This window comes from Acipenser ruthenus, chromosome 10, assembly GCF_902713425.1.
Source record: "Acipenser ruthenus chromosome 10, fAciRut3.2 maternal haplotype, whole genome shotgun sequence".
Lineage (NCBI taxonomy): Eukaryota > Metazoa > Chordata > Actinopteri > Acipenseriformes > Acipenseridae > Acipenser > Acipenser ruthenus.
In genome coordinates, this window is record NC_081198.1 from 44,649,918 (window position 1) to 44,669,626 (window position 19,709).

The window sequence follows — 19,709 nt, forward strand, 5'->3', positions numbered from 1 at the left end:
TTTTTGTAGAAGTATTTTAATCGTTTCTCGTTTGCTGCAGGTTTGTGAAAAGCACTTTATAAATACAATTTGATTTGCAGTGTTATCCCCACCATTATGGTACAGGATGATTATGACTCTTTCATTACACAAATAGCAAGTATGTTTTAAGTTACACCAAAATGAAAAAAACTAGAACACATTTGAATGTTTTTCAATTTCAGGAAACATTCTTAAAAATGTAATTGATAAACGTTACACAGTCTACACATCGCAAAATGTAAAAACAAATGCATTTAAAAAAACAGATATACCAAACATGTTCATAATTGAAACATTGGTGGCAATGGAAAGTTTTTGATGTATAGAATACTTTCCTGTATGACAATAAAACGTGTATTTTACCTGGTCTGCCTGTCTTTGTTCCTTCGTGTGTGGTCCTGGTAGTACCCTGGAATCCAAAATGACCTATGTAAAACTAAAAGAAATAGAAGGGTCAATAAATTATAGTATTAGTTTATTAGACTTAGCAATTCAAAGGTTGACATATAGAAGTCATTTTTATACAACACTTAAGGTTGTTTTTAGCCAATCAGAGCACAGCCATTCATTTCTCAGCAACAGCACAAATCTAACCCACACCTGTAAATATACCCTTAACCATGAAGTTATATTGCTTAATGAATAATTATATAGTCCTGCAGTTATACAGTACCAAATACAGCTAAGCAACATGTTTTTCACACTGAAGTACAAGAAAGAACAGATAGGTCTCAAGTAACATGGCAGAGATTCAAAGAGGTTATCACTATAACCGACAATCACTAGACACAGGGCAAAAAACAATGGGAATGCCAATGAATTTCCACAAACATTGAAAATTGTTATAAGAAAGAAGGCAAATGCAGAACTAAATAGGGAGGCGAACACACTTCACCAGATTCACAGATAATAAATATTAAAATTGTGGAAATGGGGTTGTGAGTATCCACTCAAACCATCTAAACTAAATATAGCAAACTGATATGCATAGTTTAAATCTGGAGAAAGGGAATCAACTGAAATTGAGTGAATGCTAGATGATGAGAGCATTTACTAAGCTGCTACTTAAAGGAGATAAAGGCAAAACCCATTTTATTACTGTAAAAACTGTTTAAGCAAAAGAAATCAGACCCAAATGAAAAGTACAAAACATAGTCTACCCCTTCTATTGAGTTGTCTTTTATTGACATCCCTGAAGTCACCACAATTTGAACAATCTGACCTTGCATGGAGTAGTGAATCGAGAAATGGGGTCAATTCTTGGCGGTGGCTATTACAGACAATCCATGATGGTTTCAAGTACAAAATTAACTTGCTCATGAGTTATTCTGTACTGTTTTGTTGAGTGCCTTGTTCGTTGTACCTGAAAAGGGCACTAGCCCAAACTTTTGTATACATGACTTAATTTCATATAGTTTTACCTTGAAATTCTGATTGATAGTTTTGAAGTTATGGATAAGAAATATATATTTCAAGGCGAAAAAGAGTAGGGTTACAACAGCGCACATTGTCAACGGATCTGATGCCAAAAACTCCAGGACCAGCAATGCTTCCAGGAACTTGTCAATATCAATCTAATCCTAACCTTTAACCACAATTTTAACAGTGAGGTTGAGTATTTAATATTGGACGGATTGACAACCTGAGACGAGCATGGATGTCACACTTCACACATATTCTATATATCTGGAGACCTGCTTATATAATTGTCAACTTGGCATTAGCATTATTTAGAATTGAGAATATCAGATTCTGGGGATATAGAGGAGTGTCTGTATGTCAATGTGAAAAGGAATTGTGGGTATTCACTGATAGAAGGGAGAGGTACACAAGAAGTGACATTGTAACTCCACAGTCGCCAAAGATTTATTGACAATATTTAAGGATTTTCTTGATCTAAACAATTACAGGAAGCCACCACTAGGGTACCAGCAATGGTAACTCCTAGGACAGAGTAAGACAGAAGGACCATGTGACTATATCAGCAATGGTAGTTTACGGGCGCATGTACACAAAGTGGAGTGTAAACAAAATAAATCCAAAAATGCCAAACAAAACACAGTGGGGAACTATTCTCTAGTCTTTTAAGCAAGAGCAACCCTGGTTGAACACATGGTGACTGGTGTTGTCTCTGGGACCATTGTTCCTGGCTTATCAGCCTCGAGTGTGTGTCAGCAGGTACTTTTTAATTGCGAGACGTTCCGCTGGGATGCACCCACCGTCCGGTCAGGGATCCACAACCGGCTAATCCCCAGCTGCCACTCCCTGTCAACACACGCAGCCAGCAGCACGTCTCTGGCGGGGAACATTTGTTTAATTTACTTAATATTCAGCAACAGAGAATGGTAGACATAAGTGAACAGCAATAATGGAATTAAATCCAAACCCTGAGGGACCTTGAAGGTGCAAAATGAGCTTGTGAAAATACCTTTACTTTCCGCTGGGACACTGCATGAAATATTGCTCACTTATATGGAATCATCTGATCAAATCATCTCTGAATAAGGGTACAGAAGTACTTTAAAACATGCGGTACATGTTTCTTACAAGAAATTGTTAAATGGAGTGAACCATCCTTATGGCTACAGAGCCAGAGTTAATCAACATCAACAAATCAAATGTCCTGCTGATTCGGTAACTGATTGATCAGAAAAAGAACCAGTGCTCCTATTAAATGAGGGAAATTGAGAAGAAGTAAAACCCTTAACACCCCCGGGCAAGACCAAAAGCCAAGAGAAAAACAAAAAGATGTTGTTCAATATTACGTTTAGAATTACAGATGTAGTACAATGCCTAAATCCTTCCTTTGTTGTTTTAAAGTAATAGTCTGCTAAAGAGTCCACTAAGGGCAGATGACAATGTGCAGGAAATGAATGACACAATGCTTTAACACAATGCACAAGGGGTGTGAATTAGGATACTCTAAAAGCCTAAAAAGTGGTAAGTAAAGAGCACTTAGAGGGGAGTTGAAGTACACAAAATCACCCAAGAGGCTAGCAATTAAGATTGGTTCAATGACTTCCTGCAGCTGGGTACAATTTGTTTCGAGTTTTTTTGAAAGAGAAGGAAAAAGAGTGAAACAAAGGAGTGAGAGAGGTGGCAGACCCACACAGAGGGAGAGAGGAGAGGAAGAGCAGGTGAAAGAGAGGTGGGCAGAAAGAAAGAATGAGGGAGAGAGAAAGGAAGGCATCCTGAGAGAGAGAGAGAGAGAGAGAGAGAGAGAGAGAGAGAGAGAGAGAGATCTAAATAAAGTCAGTAGATTCATTGAGAGACAGAGAGAGGCTGGATAAATGGGAATCAGCCCTGTTAACCAATGAGTTTAAAGAGTGAAGCAGATGTCATTAGGCTGAGAAGTACCACCTCCAGAAGCTCCAGCATCCCCTCAGTAAAAAAGAGTGCAATGAGAGAGCAGCGCTTACAGAGCTGCAGCTGCCTTTTACTAACTGGCTACTTATTGATGATATTAACAACAGACAGCTAATATACAGGTAAGGAAGAGCTTATTGCTGAAACCTATTTTTATCGCGGTAGGAATAGGAGATATAAATCAAAAGCTATTCAGTGTGTTTTTGTTTTAGATTCTTGAATGAGAGAGAAAGTAGCGACTGAAGGGTCTAAGTTGTAATTGACCTGTGTTAGCCATCAGCTTGATAAAAGCTGTGTTTTAATGGGTTCTTATTGCTGGAATTAGACATTACAGCAACTTCAGCTATCGTGTAGGTGAAATTTGGCTGTTAAATCAATTTAAGGATCTGGTACTAAATACTTCACAAAGTACAATTTTAAATAAGTGTTTTAATTTGGAAGTTACTGGGGTTCAGATTTTAAAGGTGATGGTAAGTGAACTGTGTTGCATATAATATATACACAGATGAATGGTTCATGACATAGAACTGGACAGTTCAATTTGGGGTTCTGCTTATTATTGTTTTCAATAAAGGGTACTGAATGGTATTTTTTGTTTAATGTTTTTTAAAAGAAAAAAAGCCATGACATTGTTGATGACTTTTGAGTTTGTAATAGGTTTATTCATTCCACACCACGTAACAGGACTAAATGCAATCATATTGAATATCATCATGCTGGTCATAAACTACAATTAAGTATAAATGCTTTCCAAAACACTCCTCCGTAAAGATTCTTCTGTCAACCGATTTAACCCTTGCAATTTATTTTATTGCTGTATTTTTCTGTTGTAGTAATGGTCTCACTGGCTTGAGCCAATGTAAGTATTAGAAGTCACATTTGTGTGATCAGGTTTTCAAAATGACTCCTCCAGCTCTGCAGACCTAGCACTTAGGTGACTTTAGTTAACAGAGTAGAACTCACAACACAATATGGGTTACATATTAGTTTTGTTAAACACATTGATAGCAATTGGTTCCATATAAATGTCAAGCAAGATTACCTCACACAGGTTGTCAAGGGCTAAAGTACTGTTACCCAGGTGCTGGATTCATAAATACTAAAGCTTGAAGGGTTTGAAATTTGTATTCCTGACTTTTTAGTGCGACTGATAATGTGTATAGTATTACTACTATTATAGCATAATTTGGTGAAATATACAGTAAGTATTTATTATACTTACTTTTCCATGTCTAACAAACAAATCTATTTATTCATTCAAGATTTCCAATGAAATCTCCTCAAGCAGTGTATATGTAGCCACCGTAAATGGTTATTTTTTAAATGTGTTTATAGGTGCCACAATATGAATTGACATCGTGAATGTACCACCATTATGTATGGAGTTGTTATGACCATGCTTTTTGTAGATTTCATTTTTTTTTTCAATTTTACATTGAAGCTGTATATGAATTACTGGTGTATTGTAAAACGTTTTTTGTTTTCATTTTACAGATTTTACTTGGTTTCACTCCGGTTAGGTGTCAGGGTGATTAATCTGAGCTTTACGACAGTGTCAAGCTTGTACCACTTTGTTAGGTACTGTAACAAGGAGGCAGCTAATCTGTTGGGAAATCCCTCCTTGTTCTTGTCTAGCTCATAATGCCTTTCTCTTACACTTGTACATAAAAATAGAATAAAGTGGGTTACAGTTTCTAAACAAGAACATCAACACCGTTTATAGACAAGGAGAATATTTTCTTTGATTGTGCCATTTCTACAGCAAAAAAAAAAAAAGTAAATGCTGCAATGTTAGGAAAAAAGGGTTGACTAAATATGCATAGTGATAATTCAACATCATTTAGTGTAGCACATTTTGAAACAACCTGTCACTGTGCAGAACACAAGCACCTCAGGAGCCTGAACATCTGCCAGCTCCTAAAATCTACTAAGTAGTGGTGTGGTTACGAGAAACATTCATGTAGTGGACTAAGTGCTGTGATCCCACAGTAATGCGAAAAATAAACTTTCCGAATTTGCATCTGCAATTGTGTCATGTTTCCCAGTATATAAAAGAACAAGACTGGTGTTTGCAGTCAGGCACTGCTAATTGCTGTAAGAATACCTGCCTCGGGGGCTGCTTTAGTAATTTATTATATCTCTGCTTCAGTGTTGATGCTGCAGCAAAATGGGGCCTCAAACGTATCTAGATCTAAATTATTGTAAGCCCAATCCTCATTGAAATAAAGCAAACCTTCTGTGTCAATAAGCTTCAAATTTAGCTTTGGCAGATGGAAGCCTTATCCCCAGCCCACAAAGTATGGTATTACATTTTAAAAGATGTACCGGTACTGGTTTACAATCACACCTCATTAAAGTGTTTATCTTTATCAGGCAGTTATGAATGTGAATAAATGAACCGGATTTACCTGACATGAATTATAATAATATAATGTCGTTGTTATCATTTTTAAAACGATCACAATTTTCAGGTTAATATAATGGGCATTTTTCACTTGTTGTTTCCTATACTGAAGATAAACAGAATTAGTTTTCCTGTGAGTCGTGCTGCCTGTAGGCAGAAAAATAAATAGCTTACTGCTGCTATATAGTGATTTCTTTTTTCATTACCAATGTTCTACTCCAAACCTAGTTCAGTAATAATGCAAAAAGATTGTTTACAAAACAAAGTTTTATGATTTAAGTTTTGAAACTGGGGGAAGTATATGCAATGATATTTCCAAACCTGTAAACCATGCTCAGTTTAAATACAGACAAAGCCCTCTTTATTAAAAATGTATAGAACACAAGATGTAATAGAATGCGGTGTGGTCCGGTGGTTTAAAAAAAGGGCTTGTAACCAGGAGGTCCCTGTTTCAAATCCTGGCTCAGCCACTGACTCACTGTGTGACCTTGAGCAAGTCACTTAACCTCCGTGCGCGCTGTCTTTCGTGTGAGATGTTGTTGTATGCATAGTTCACACACCCTAGTCTCTGGAAGTCACCTTGGATAAAGGTGTCTGCTAAATAAACAAATAACAATAATAAAATCTAAAAAATGAATAAATTAGTAAGGCATTTAGCTATGAATTTAGTTTATGCTGATCAGATCATCACTGCTCCTCCCAAACAAAACTCCCAGATCATTTTCTTCTATGGGATTCATAGTGCAGTTTATAGATTTGATGAATAACTTAACTTTTGTTTTCTCAACAAATTCCTTGTCGATCTGTGTATACTATCTTTTTATATATAATTTTGCCATCATTTGTCTTGTGTGAGTCTGGTGTAATAACAGATTTTAGTGAGACAAATTATTACCCTTTCAACTGCAAAAGCATAAGAATACAGTTTGTTATTTAGACAGTGCTTTGTAAAAAAAAAAAGAAAAAAAAAAAGAATGTCAATTGCTTTGGAAATCAGCTCTTACAATTAGACATATATGATCTGGGGTGTTGTATTTTATAGGCTATCAGCTGTTTCTATATACCTCCTTCATAGGATTATAAATAATTCCCATTGATGTTGTAAAGCACAGTGTATGGCTAACTCTTTAACACAAAATCATCAATATTATATTCTTAATTAATTAACCGGCTTTTCTATACTATATCAGATTCAATAAATGGCTGACAGTGGCAGGAAAAGAGCAAAGACAGTGAGTAAACGATTTCATCTCCTTGCTTTCAGAATGGAGCTCAACACATCCAGGCTATTGACCAGTGCTGCTAAGTACGTTCTGTGTTTTCAAGTCTGCAGGGTTAGATTTCACCCTAGCAGACTGTCCTCTGTTGTGCTGTCATATCTCTTCCACTATTGAGTTTGGGACCATTTGAGACTAAAGTACAGTACATATTCATATGGTGTGAATCCGGGAGCTCTCGGAGCATACTAAGCAGTTGCTGCATATTCAGAGGTGTTTCATGATGGGAATGTATTTGCATTGCAGACTAGGTGGCGATTTCCCTGATCTCATTATTGTGTAAGACAATGGGGCTGGATAGCTGCTAAAGGGATGTTCTCAAGGTCAGGTATAAAACAGTACAGGATTTACATAGGTTTGCTCTTTTCCTGCCCAGTCAGTGCTATTTAAACCTAAAATGTCACTGACCGAGCCTCCCTCCTACACTTAACAAGGCAAGTTTAGGATGTTAATAAGATGGTGATCTTAACATTGTATTCCCCCATCATTTTTGGAGTGTCTGGCAGATTTTTGCAATCTCTGCATGACCTTTGCGATTGCCAATGGGAGCCTAGGGATTATAGACACCAGTGGTCACTGACTGCCGTGCTGTGTACCATATGCATGCATTTGAACAGGCAGCAGATTTAAGCCCTGGGGTCATGTCACCACCTACTTCATTATTTCTGGGTCACAAAAAAAATTCGGACATGCTCTACATCTAATAAGAATTAGTGCTGAGATGTATTGTGTTTCTCCAGGCATCTATGAGGGCAGTGTTGTTAGTTTTTTTTTTTTTTTTTTAATTGTCTGAATATTGAATTTACTTTCTACACCTTACCAAGTACATTGCAATAAAAAAAATAAAAATAAAAATAAAAACTTTTTTTCCCACTACAACTTCAAAGCAGGAGCACACATCAGTCAATTAGGTAACAACATTATGTCATGTGAACTTGAAATGACAGAAAGGAGATTCCGTTTTATATATAAGAACTGGAAAATGCTGGGCTACAGAAGAGACTGTTTGGTCCACTGAACCTTGTCCTTTGCTAGCATACAGTTTGCTAACACCACAGGCTACAAGAACAGCTTTAATATTCCTTTAGTGCGCTGCTAGATGTGCTGAGAGTGTCAAAGGTTTTGGTGTAATGTGGCAGCAGTGTGGAGTAGTGGTTAGGGCTCTGGACTCTTGACCGGAGGGTGATGGGTTCAATCCCCAGTGGGGACACTGCCGCTGTACCCTTGAGCAAGGTACTTTACCTAGATTGCTCCAGTAAAAACCCAACTGTATAAATGGGTAATTGTATGTAAAAATAATGTGATATCTTGTAAGTCGCCCTGGATAAGGGCGTCTGCTAAGAAATAAATTATTATTTATTTAATATGCTTATGTATACTCAATTCAACACTTGATGTACATTTGGGGGGAAAAAAGTGATTTAATATACTGTACAGTAGTATTTTTTTTCAATAATTTCACAGCCAGAAGTAGAATTACAGTGGACAATACAATATGGTTACATGATAAACAGTAGAGCCACTGTTAGTTTTCACTGTGCATCGTGTGCAGGATTAAAATTAGTTTGCTTTTTTTTCCTTCACATTTAATCAGTTAAGAAAATCATGGCCTGCCCTTTTGTAGTGTATTTGATGTGTAGAAAGGTTCCAGTAAAGGTCTGGAAATGCATAAATAATGTTCTGCCTTCTCCCTTCTCTCATTGACTTGACAAAGCTCAGCCTCCTGCTAGACCTCAATCTGCAAACGGCACCAAATGCAATCAGACGGTGACTGATTGAATGTGTCACCCACAAACATTGTATTGGATTTGCAAAACTCTAATACAGTATATTCCTTTAGTGCGCTGCTAGATGTGCTGAGAGTGTCAAAGGTTTTGGTGTAACGTGGCTGTTTCTTTGCTGAGGGATGCTTCTGTGCTAACAGAAAAGGGGTTGAGATCTGAGCTGGTTTGTTCCCATATGTAGGCACAGAACCAGCGGTACATGCTAACTTTGCAGTGCGCAATTTTAATCTTCCCCTGTCACAATAAGACCACAGATTATGGAAAATTACAGTACCTGTGATAAATTAAAATGAAGTAACACATTGTGAAAAAATTGCAAGTTGCTTTTTGTGACTTGCTCTGAAAAAAAACATTTTCAATCACCCAGTCTTGTTTTTTGAGCTACTTTTTTTCAACTACCTTTACTAAAATGCTAAAATTTCCTATGAACTAGTAAAGATAAACTGTCTTCCTTCATGGGTGCAGGGTTGGATCAATTCAGAAACAAATGTTATGATCTTGCATTATTTAGATAGGTAGTGAATAGGCTATTAACAACCAAAATCAAACCGTTGTTCTGTCAATCCATTTACTATTCAAAATGATAATTTGTAGGCAAGGTAAGTTAAGAAGGATGTGCAGTAATATAATGGTGAGTTCATAGATTTAGATATAATGTAATGGTCCTGATATAATGAAATAATCCTCCAATTAATCTCCAAAGCACCAGGGCAATTCTTTGGGTCAAGCTTTAGTAACTTTAAGTCATTGTGCATGTGCCATCACTTTGGACTCACAATGCACCTGGGGGATGCAATAAGAATAGTAAAGTATCTCTTATATATTCATTTTATATTTTGATTTTATAGTCAGCTACAGAGGACTGGATACATGATTTATTGGGGTAAAGAAGCTCACTTTTATCCCAGTTTAGTTTGCATCCAGAAAAGGCTACCCAAATATTCAATTAGTGTAGTTGTATTAGGCAACTGAGGACTGTACATCAGAGGGACAGATAATTATATCATTAGCATATACATTTCAGAAATCGTTATTAATTCTTATTTCTTGGATACTAAAAGATGCTCTAATATTGCTCTAATGTGTAGCTAAAGAGAACAGAGAAAAGCAGACAGCCCAGTCTAGTGCCTCTCTTCAGTGAGACTTAGGAAAACATTAGGCCATTGGTCATTAGAACACCTTTAGGGTTTGAGTAAAGTGTAATAAAATCATAGACAGCTAAAATAGTAGTCATATTCAATCTAATTAAATGCCTTTTCTACATCAACTCTACATAGCGCTGTTAAGGTAACCATTTTTGCTCTAGAAATCAGATTTAGTCATTTTATTGTGATGTCTGGTATATTTCTATTCTTGTTTGGCCTTGGCGTATTAATGTAGGCAACACTTTAAGTCAAAAGAGAACAATAATTTTAGCCTTCATTTTGAAATCTAAATTTAATAAAGACATTGGTCTAACAGCTTAAGTATTTGGAAAGAGTGAAATAAGAAAACAAGACTAATTAATTTATTTCATACACATTTCATCCAATTTAGAGGCTATGGAAACATCCTTAAGTGAGTCATCCAATTAGAAAATATCCATATATTTCATCTTTAGGTGACAAAATACAACCAGCGGAAGGGGATTAGTCCATTAAGCTCAGCCATTTTTATAGATTTCATCCTACCGACCTTCCTGCTATCTATAGAAATTACTGGTCCTAAATTTTCCACCTCAAACAATATATATATATATATATATATATATATATATATATATATATATATATATATATATTGTATATGTTTAATGTCAGTGAACAAGTCTATTCTTAAGCACAGCACTTTTCTCAATGCAATAAACTTCTTGCTTTATTGCAATGTAGGTAGTAAATGACTTTAAGTATTCTATTAACCTTTAGTAATCTTTACTGAAGCATTAAGCCAATCCGCTCCCGCCATGAACTATATGTTTGCAAATATAGGTAATAGTTGCATATTAATTTTGGTCACTTGTACTGTGACTGAAGGGGTTATTGAAACAGATGTGTCAAGATTGGACGAAATTAGTCAGTGCTAATCTATCAGAGATACTGTAGGACATAAGCAACATGTGTATATGAGGAAAGATGCTTCTACTATGAAACATCGAGCCTGTTTGATATAACCTTATCTAAAGTGTCCTTTTAATGAAAGCACTTGATGAAAGCAGTGACATTTTAGAATAGTTCCTGAAAACAAGGCATGCTTGGCTCTATTACAGTCTGGTCATACTCCCATGTACTGTTCTCCTGGCTGGAAGTGAAGCTCAAGGAATAGCATTTTCAGGATTCAATTTTCTCTTGTAGAGATTACCTTTCTCATGGGGTCACAGGTCTCAGAATGGTTGGGAGAATCAGGCTTCTTCCACTTTTCAGAAGGAACGATTTGTAAATAGTATAAATACCTATATTCTCACTCTACAACATTTCCTTTCATGTTAGCTTGCACAGTTCGTGGGCGTGGAGCTGGGGGCCTCTAATTTCCTGTCAATTAGCACCTATTTTTCATTTAAGCCCTGATCACTAGCACCTTCTCTGTCTAGTGTTTAGTGTTTCGTTTTCCTCCTCCTCCTCCCCTCCTCCACCTTCCTACATGCCTTTGCATCGGTCGTCTCTGAGGGGCAAGTGAGTCTCACTTCCCTGACGTCAGGGCTAGGCATCTGCCTCCCTTACCTTCAGGGGGGTTCTCACCATGTGAGTCAGAGTGGATCCCCAGAGTGGCCACACTCTTTCCTGTCTCAGCACCTGTGCTTATCTCACTCGAGGCTCTGTTCTATATTCAGCCTTTTTTTCGGGACTGGCCGCTCTCAGTGCTTGAGTCCCATACTAACCTCCATGCTTTGTCCTTATTTCAGGTCCCAGGCAGTGTGAAGTCAATCAGGGGTTAACGAGCACCCCTTTACAGAAGTCTCAGATGCTGAGTACCCTCTCTCTCTATCTATCCTAAGTCCGGTCCTTTCAGCACCCTGTCCTACTAACTGCTCCTTTCTGCTTCTTCTGCCCTATCCTTACAACCCAGCTCATGCCCCGTGAAAAATTGTTTAAAGTTCATGAATAGTATTAATAATGCTTTTTGAGTAGGACTGGATTAGTACTAGATTATATATGGTACTGCATCCTAATTTTTCATCTAAAGACTCTGCTAAAACAAAATAAAATCAAATAAATACTATCTCTAGGCTCTGGGTGATGAAGACCCAGATTCTACTGGGAATTTGGACTCAGAGCTATTTCCTACTATCTAATTGGCTTTTCAATTTTCAATTTGGTCTGATAAGCAATTTTGATCCACGCAACTCCTATTTAGCCAATTCGCCTTAATACAGCTCCAGGCTGCCAACTTCAATGGACTATCTAAGCTGGTCTAATTTGGTCTAATTGGTATGAATTTAGATGATTGTCTGATCTATTCAGTTAACGTTTCTGCTTTGCTTATTGGCTTTCTGTTTTCATTTCAATACAATTATCATTTTGTCTTGGCATGCTTTTTGAATTTACATTTAGAAATTAGTGAATTTCACTATGTATGACAAATCTAAAAGTGGAATTTGATCATTTATTTGTTGCTGTTAGCACAGCTTGATTTATGCTACTATAGATGTATCACCTTTTCAATAAATGATCATGTGACTACCTACTGTATTACGCAGATTGTGAAACCTCTTTCAAGTGTACTAACCAGTTGAAAATGTACAGTAGGCTATACAGTAGGAATTATGTTATTGCTAATGTAAATAACTCTATAGCTATTTATAATGTTATCTGCAGTATTTCTGTCCCCTGGGAGAGTATAACCTTTTTTGCATTTGCATTAATCATTCTTGACATCTGAATAAATCCAAATAAAAATGTAAATTGTAAACCAGAGTTAACATATGATATTGTTGAAACTGTTAGTAATTACAGTATATCGCTGACAGATATCAAAGCAAATAATCTAGGTTACGAGATGTTCAAGATACAATTATACACAGTCACAAGAACGGTCTAAGAAAGAATTTAAATGCAGTTAAGGAGGAGGCTGTGTGGTCCAGTGGTTAAAGAAAAGGGCTTGTAACCCAGAGGTCTCCAGTTCAAATCCCAGCTCACTCACTGACGCACTGTGTGATCCTGAGCAAGTCCCTTAACCTCCTTGTGCTCTTTCTTTCTGGTGACTGCAGCTGGTGCGCATAGTTCACACACCCTAGTCTCTGTAAGTCTCCCCAGATAAATAATACAATAAGCAAAAATACAGGCAAATAAAATCATGTCAGCATGTAGAGTAGAATTGCTCACTTAAAGTATTATTTACATCAAACTAATACCCAGTGCCAGCTAGTCTTTTTTTAACAATTATTTTTATTATTATTATTTTTGTGACAATTTCTGAATATTTATCTGAAAACAAGTCCTTGCTTCAGAATTCTGTCGAACATACTTTGCTAGTTAAAATGTTGATTCAGCAACGAAAACAGCTACTGTAAGTGCTTCTGAGCTTTAGGTTTGACAGAGGTTATCAGGGATCTTGTTAAGGGCTGGCATTATAGTCTACTTTTCGATAATTATCATTCAGAACACAGTGCGAGACATTAGCCTCCTCCCCCACGTGACTTTGTTGCATTATTGATAAAAGAAAGCTATCAGTTTACTTTACTTGACTTGAATTGTTTTCTCTAATGATATCAACCTAACAGCAATAAGATGGGGTTACTAAATCAATTGCATCTTTATTCAAAAATGTATTTGTTATTAGTACCAGAGAGGCATGTTAATTTCTATAAAATTGGTTCATATAAATAAACTTTATATTTAATTTGCTTTGTCCATATTTGAATTTGATCAACAGTTTTCTTCAGACAAGATCTGAACTGACAAGTTACTGTTATGTGCTTTGAATCGTTTATTAAATGTTTTACTTGTGGGAATGGTGATTAACAGTGTTTACAAAATGTGCATGAACTGCAAGATACACAAAAAGAGATGAAATATGCGTGAAGTTTTATTTACTCAACTAAACAGTAAGGCAAAGTTAAAGATCTCATTTAGAACTTAATTCCGCTGTGCAAGTTTAGCAGTAATTGCTTTGAGCCTGTTTATCAACAACGCAACTGGATAAAACAAACAATACATTCTTTATTAGCAGCCCCTACTGCATGCAGTTAAAAAAAGCAAACAAAACAAAAACGAATCCACTTCATTCATCAGCCAAGTGGCAAAATGAAAAACATTTTTTAATCCTTCATTAAAATAAGGCTCCAAGGTGCTATCACCAGGTAACCTGAAAACTTGCTATTATGTCTAGTTTGCAAATCCCCAAGTATAACCACAAAACAAAGTGCATATTAATAGTATGTAGTTAAAAAAAACAAAACAAAAAAAACCTTCAATTGAATTAGTAGTAGCTGTAGTCTATTGGCACAACTTTAGCGCAGCACATTAACAAATTTGTTTGTGCTATCAGGGAATCTTAATGTAAACATTGAACTAATAATTACATTTAACCATTGTCAGAAAATATAAGGAAATCGGAAAGTAAGCACTATTGGTATGTCAAAATAAACACTGTTTTTGATTACCGGTTTCCGTTAAATGTCCGGGTGTAGCTTCTAGAAAGTGCGTGCCATGAGATATCGTGGCCCATTACATATATTCCACGCACAGCTGAGATACCCATCCTATTATGCTATGGTTGTGAAGGAGTCGTCGGTAGCAAGGTATCTGTGAGAAATAAAAAAATATATAAAAAACCCACACAATGCATCGAAATGATTGCGTTTGGTAGTCCTATCTGTACTTATAATTTTGTTTATTGTTTGTTTGCCAATAACATTGTTTGAGATTATTTGTCCTCCCTTTTTATTGGCATTCTTGGCTCAGGGTGCCCATTCTCGCCACACACACCCAACCTATCGGGACCTCCCGCCCAATATATATATATGATATGATATATATGTGATATGATATGATAGCCTCTAGAATTTCATAACTACGTAAATAAATACAACAGAATTTGTAGGATATGCTATACACATACATACACGTTTGTGCAGATCTTTCTTTCTCTTCTTCTTTGAAGCAATAACCATATGGCAGCTTGCACCCAATCTACATTGCCTTCAGATTAAATCCAAATTTAGCAGGACAGGGTGGTGATCGCTGCGTTTTTTGTCTAAAAATCGAACCTGTTTTGATTTTTTTTTTCGCAGCAAATTTTGCATTTTTTTTCGCAATGGTTACGTTCAAGTGTGAAAGGTAGTATTCAATTCCATTGGTTCGATTTTTTACCCTGGAAAACGCAGCAAATAAACGCTGTAATGCGAATAGCCTTTTACTCTGCTGTAAAAAAAACAGTGGAAAATGTCTGTAATATCATTCTAAAATCTTTCATCAAAGTCATTGTAAACGCCCTTTTTAATGCAATGCAGATTTGGTTAATGGTATGATTCTAATTATTATTATTATTATTATTATTATTATTATTATTATTATTATTATTATTATTTATTTCTTAGCAGACGCCCTGACAACCTGCCCATTGATAGTGTGAACACACCGCTGGTGCGTATTGGGCATATTGCTTTGAAGCAATATCTTGTATACCTTAACAGGCTCTTTTGTCTGTCAAAGTAATACGATATTGATCTTTCCTTTGTGTGAATTTTCTGTTGTCAGAACCCTAGGGTTTTGTTAATCATATGGTTTTGACTACACTACTGGAGATTTTGACCATGGACCAAATAATTAAGTGTTAATGTTACAGTGTAGATATGTATATATGAATATTGAATATATCTGAATATTGTTTATTCATCCAAGGGGGTTAAAAGTCTTTAGCATACTGATATCTCATGCATTTCTCAGTGACATAGGACCAACAAGGGTTTTATGTAATGAGTTAACCACCCAAGTTATATATATATATATATATATATATATATATATATATATATATATATATATATATATATATATATATATATATATATATATATTAGCACAGATAATGATGTTCTTTTAATATCAGTTATATTTTCCCCATTAAATATTATGTGGGAAAATATTCCAAACTGCACATTTTTTCATTAGCCCATTTTTTTCTTCAAGTAGAAAAACACCCATTGATTTAGCAAAAGCTTACATTAACAACTAATGGACTTCATTAAATGTATTCTTACGTTAATTCATTGTACTATAGGTTTTCTTCTCTTATCTGAAGAATGGTGCAAAAAGTTTTTTGAATTTCTGGTCTTTACTCCTTTGTATATGAATCCATCATCATTATTTGTTGTTTCCTTAAAGCTCACTGACTACAGAATAACAGGTGAAAGATGAAAATGATTATGGAAGGCTTAATAACATGTTATTTCAGGCAACTTGTGTGTTTCGCTGGTTTTTGATTTCCAAGAGTTCTGTTTTTCTACTTTAACAAGGTTCCAAATGTTTTTATTTTATTTTTTTATTAAATTATTTTTTATATTTTTAAAGGTTTGTGGCACTTCTTGAATTACATACTGGTTCAATATTTTATCTTGACAACAGATGACAAATAATAAAGAAAATTGATGAATCATAAAAAGCAAAGTGATACATTTTGATATTAGATGGTTGAAATACAAAAATGTATCATAAAGCATATATAATTAAATATCATGTAGTATTATGATAAATGATACACTGATATACAATGTCATACCTTTATTATTGTTATATAACTTTACTTTCCCTGTCAAGTGAAAAAAAATATATATCAATTTGAATCTTGCCTGAAAAATGAAAAGGCCCATCAATTTGAATCTATTGCAATATACAATTAGAATTACATTTATCTAGTTTGTAATGTGGTGCTGTCTTCTAGGGGACACCTTATAAGCACTATGAAACATGTTAAGTTCATCATTGCTCTTCTTGAAGAGTAACTGGGATGTGGCATTCAAAAGGTGCCAAGCTACAGTAACAAGAATTACAATCAGACGGCCTAGTGGCTATTTCAGACTTTATTAGACCTTTGGTTGTTCCTTATCTTTTTATTTATCATTTGGTTCAGTCAAACATTGTTCTGCTCTGAGAGTGGCCCTCTGTGCAACCTCTCTTTTCAAAGGGCAAACCAAGGTGAGAGATATAGTCAAACAATCTCACTAACACACTTGCAGTATAAGTTACAATAACTTCAGCCCTGGTGTTAAGAATTTTGCAGTTATCCTTTGGAGCAGCTTTACTCACATGTATTGTCTTTACTTGGTAATTTGTCATATACAGTGCCTTGCGAAAGTATTCGGCCCCCTTGAACTTTGCGACCTTTTGCCACATTTCAGGCTTCAAACATAAAGATATGAAACTGTAATTTTTTGTGAAGAATCAACAACAAGTGGGACACAATCATGAAGTGGAACGAAATTTATTGGATATTTCAAACTTTTTTAACAAATAAAAAACTGAAAAATTGGGCGTGCAAAATTATTCAGCCCCTTTACTTTCAGTGCAGCAAACTCTCTCCAGAAGTTCAGTGAGGATCTCTGAATGATCCAATGTTGACCTAAATGACTAATGATGATAAATAGAATCCACCTGTGTGTAATCAAGTCTCCGTATAAATGGACCTGCACTGTGATAGTCTCAGAGGTCCGTTTAAAGCGCAGAGAGCATCATGAAGAACAAGGAACACACCAGGCAGGTCCGAGATACTGTTGTGGAGAAGTTTAAAGCCGGATTTGGATACGAAAAGATTTCCCAAGCTTTAAACATCCCAAGGAGCACTGTGCAAGCGATAATATCGAAATGGAAGGAGTATCAGACCACTGCAAATCTACCAAGACCTGGCCGTCCCTCTAAACTTTCAGCTCATACAAGGAGAAGACTGATCAGAGATGCAGCCAAGAGGCCCATGATCACTCTGGATGAACTGCAGAGATCTACAGCTGAGGTTGGACACTCTGTCCATAGGACAACAATCAGTCGTATACTGCACAAATCTGGCCTTTATGGAAGAGTGGCAAGAAGAAAGCCATTTCTTAAAGATATCCATAAAAAGTGTCGTTTACAGTTTGCCACAAGCCACCTGGGAGACACACCAAACATGTGGAAGAAGGTGCTCTGGTCAGATGAAACCAAAATCGAACTTTTTGGCAACAATGCAAAACGTTATGTTTGGCGTAAAAGCAACACAGCTCATCACCCTGAACACACCATCCCCACTGTCAAACATGGTGGTGGCAGCATCATGGTTTGGGCCTGCTTTTCTTCAGCAGGGACAGGGAAGATGGTTAAAATTGATGGGAAGATGGATGGAGCCAAATACAGGACCATTCTGGAAGAAAACCTGATGGAGTCTGCAAAAGACCTGAGACTGGGACGGAGATTTGTCTTCCAACAAGACAATGATCCAAAACATAAAGCAAAATCTGCAATGGAATGGTTCACAAATAAACATATCCAGGTGTTAGAATGGCCAAGTCAAAGTCCAGACCTGAATCCAATCGAGAATCTGTGGAAAGAACTGAAAACTGCTGTTCACAAATGCTCTCCATCCAACCTCACTGAGCTCGAGCTGTTTTGCAAGGAGGAATGGGCAAAAATTTCAGTCTCTCGATGTGCAAAACTGATAGAGACATACCCCAAGCGACTTACAGCTGTAATCGCAGCAAAAGGTGGCGCTACAAAGTATTAACTTAAGGGGGCTGAATAATTTTGCACGCCCAATTTTTCAGTTTTTTATTTGTTAAACAAGTTTGAAATATCCAATAAATTTCGTTCCACTTCATGATTGTGTCCCACTTGTTGTTGATTCTTCACAAAAAATTACAGTTTCATATCTTTATGTTTGAAGCCTGAAATGTGGCAAAAGGTCGCAAAGTTCAAGGGGGCCGAATACTTTCGCAAGGCACTGTATCTGCAGTGTACATTTCTTCCACAAACATCTCTTTCTGGTCCTGTTATACCTTTCTAGTCCTCTTTAAACTACAGTATTTGTGTCAAAGGATAAACGGAGATGGTATGAGACTGACCCCTACCGGAATAAATAAGGAAGAAGAAGCAAAGGAAAATATACCTTGTCTGAAACTATAGTAGATTTGCATACCAGTCTGCCTGTTTTGTACTGTGGATAAGATGTGAGGCTGAAGAACGCAAGGTGCCAGGTTCATGCCTAACGTCCGTCTATGTATTTGGTAGCCTTGCCTCACACTGTTGATCATTCCAGTTACGTATAAAATGTTGCAGGGTTCAGAGTTGATTCAGTACGAATTAAGGGTTTATTCAACTAAATAAATGGATTTCCTAAGTATTAGCTATTGCATAGACATCAGATCCAGAGAAATGCTCTTGAGCTGAATATCATTTTTAAATTAGCTGTTGCTGGTGAGGTCTCAATGCTATTACCTCATCTCATTTTATTTTATTCTATGATATAATAGAATATATTTCCAAAATAAACCCTATCAAAATAAATTCAACAAGGCAGGATGTATTGTTATAGTTTCATGCAAATACCATGCATACTGTAAGTTTGTATTTAAAGCAAGCCTGTTGGCGTGTGTATTTAGATGTGTAGAAAGGTAAAGGGACAAACCAATGTTTTTCACAGGGCATTCATGATACTCCAAACCCTACTTTATTTTTTTGTAATTACAATATGTAACTGGAATTTACATTATGAAGTAAACACTTTATGCACTGCTTGACCTTTTTTTTTATCTAGTATTGCCAGTTACATAAGCAGACACCCAGTTGCTTGTGGGATTTCAAGTAGTAAGAAAACTGTATGTAGTATGTGATGATAAATTCCCTCAGAGATGTGTACTTTGGTCTGACCTAAATATTATTATTATTATTTATTTCTTAGTAGACACCCTTATCCAGG

General features: G+C 36.2%; 1 protein-coding gene across 2 annotated transcripts in view; it reads left to right on the forward strand.

The window, feature by feature from the left end:
- The first annotated feature begins 3,256 nt into the window (after positions 1–3,256).
- Positions 3,257–19,709, forward strand: part of LOC117401984 (thrombospondin type-1 domain-containing protein 7B-like) — a 131,018-nt gene continuing 114,565 nt past the window's right edge. For both annotated transcript variants that reach the window (XM_034002774.3, XM_034002781.3), the window contains exon 1: positions 3,257–3,509. The gene's annotated coding sequence lies outside the window, so the exon portion shown is untranslated. The remainder of the gene's footprint in view (positions 3,510–19,709) is intronic.